Below are 2,352 nucleotides of genomic sequence, written 5' to 3'. Positions count from 1 at the left end.
CCATCGAGTCGCTGCAGATCTGAACTCAGCTCGCAAATCTGGACTTACACTGTGTGTGTGTGTGTGTGTGTGTGTGTGTGTGTGTGTGTGTGGCTGAGGTGCACATGCAGACAGATCCTCTTACAGGGACTTAGAGCACACACACCTGCAGCTCATGTCTAACCTACATCAGCCTCACCGGGTGACTTTTATCAGGGAGGCACAGCTCAGTCCTGCTGATCTGAAAAAATTCAAAAAGTTTATCAATTTATGAGCATAATAATCTTTCATCTTTATGTTATATTAAATTATATTATTGTCTTATATACTGTATATTATAGCCTGTTATCTACCAGGTCTCAGAATAAAGTCATAATCTGCTTCAGTGGCGTAATTGCACTTTTTTCCCCCGTGGGTTATTGATCAAAAGGGCCCCTGTCAAATTGTTAACCCAGACCTCAGAGGTAATAAAAAGCCATTTGGGAAAAACGATGCGTGCAAAGACGCACAGTGGAGAGGTGCACCTTTTTCAATTATTGCCCTACAACAAGAAAGAGAACTGCATTCATTTCAGGTTGTGTGCATGATATATTTATAGACTAGCAAAACAATTTTCAGCAACTTCATCCTGCACGGTTGGTAGCCTACAAGCAGCCTATTATAGGAGCTTCATAATTGTTAAATCTGTCAATGACCGTCAGCATCAGTCTGTCCTGATTTACATTTGTTAACTCTCTATGGTACGATGTTGCCATTTGGTAACAAACCCATTTTAAGCCTTCTACACACAGACAATACATCCCCGTTATGAGGCAATGCATTAAAAGAGAGGTAGGGTTCTAAGTAAACCAATAGCAGTGTTTAAATTTGCCACATGACTTTCTGGAGGCAATTTTGAAGCCCTTTTCTGCAGACGACTTCACAGGGAGGAGCCTCACCATTTGACTCCTCAGAAATCATCTAAAAAAGTGTTTTAATGACATTTTTCAACTGGGAAAAAAATATATATATTCATTAATAGGTGAGTTAAGTTCATTATTCTGTAGTTTATTGCACTGTACTTTATCATTAAATAATAGAAAATGTTCAAATGTGTATGTTGCCATGTGGCAACACCGTTCCATTATGAACTGCTAGCCTGGCATGTTGATAACATTTTGTATTTAGTTATAGGCCTACATTGTTCAAAAGCATATTGTAAACTTTATGGACTCCACAACCACGTCGAATCATTTAGTTATTTTTTAAGGTCCATCAATTTGACAGATACACATTTGACTGTTAGTTGTAGTAAAGTTAATAGCAATTGCATTGGTGTACACTGATCTTCTATAGTCTACTATAATAATGCACTTTGTGAGTCCTTTCCACATATTGCATATGATTATATTTGACACATCTTTCTTCCATTTACAGAATGAATGCAACAATGTTTTATGGTTCCTCATGGAAGAAAGCAAAACTAGCCCTCCTAGTAGATGGTAGTGAAGATGAATTAGGATTCAGTGATGAAGAAAACGAGCAGCTGGCAACCCTAACCCAAAAAATCAAATTAAACGATGAAAAATGTCTTTTTAAATGGTTTTTACTTTCAAATGAGATGCATTCTTAACTGTTCAGGCTACTGGGGATTGTTGAGACTATAACATGAGTTTTTAAATAAACATTATTACAATTTTAAATAAAATTCTCTTGTTTTCATTACTTTCCACTATCGTACAGTGTTGCCGTATGGTAACAAACCCTAAAAACTACTAAAAAATAATATTTTTTGAAAATGTCTCTTGATTATGTTTACTTGGTCTATTTTAAGACAAAAAAATACCCAAAACATTTTGTTTACCAACTGGGATCATAATGCGTACCATAGAGGGTTAATTTTACATGCATATAATTACAGAATAAACACAGCACTTTGCTATCAAAGCAATTTTATTTGGATCAACATTTACAACAAATTACAACATAAACAACATTTAGGCCTACAAAGTGCAATGTTTGTAAAACATTTTTCAGTAAAAATACATTGGGAAACACAAGCTGCAACACGCCATAAAAACACTTATTTAACAACTAAATAATACACTTTTTAACAAGGTCATTCGGCTGTAGGCCTACTTCTGTTCTCAGCAGGCAGTCTCTCCTATTAGGCCAATATTTGGTTACGCTTCACATTAACTGCATAAATGAACGCATTCATAACACATCCATGTGCGTTAGTTTCCATGACTCAAGAATGAATCTTAATTTCCCGAAACTGAATAAATACCAAACATAACATAAAACTGCTTTGCTAGCTCAATCATGTTGTAACTTGAATATCCGCTGGGGGAAAAAAAAAAAAAAAATTCATGGACTGATAGTTATACTTCT

The sequence above is a fragment of the Myripristis murdjan genome, chromosome 17 (genome assembly GCF_902150065.1).
Source record: "Myripristis murdjan chromosome 17, fMyrMur1.1, whole genome shotgun sequence".
Classification (NCBI taxonomy): Eukaryota; Metazoa; Chordata; class Actinopteri; order Holocentriformes; family Holocentridae; genus Myripristis; species Myripristis murdjan.
The sequence above is the reverse complement of the archived record's forward strand: the minus strand, read 5'-3'. Positions refer to the sequence as shown.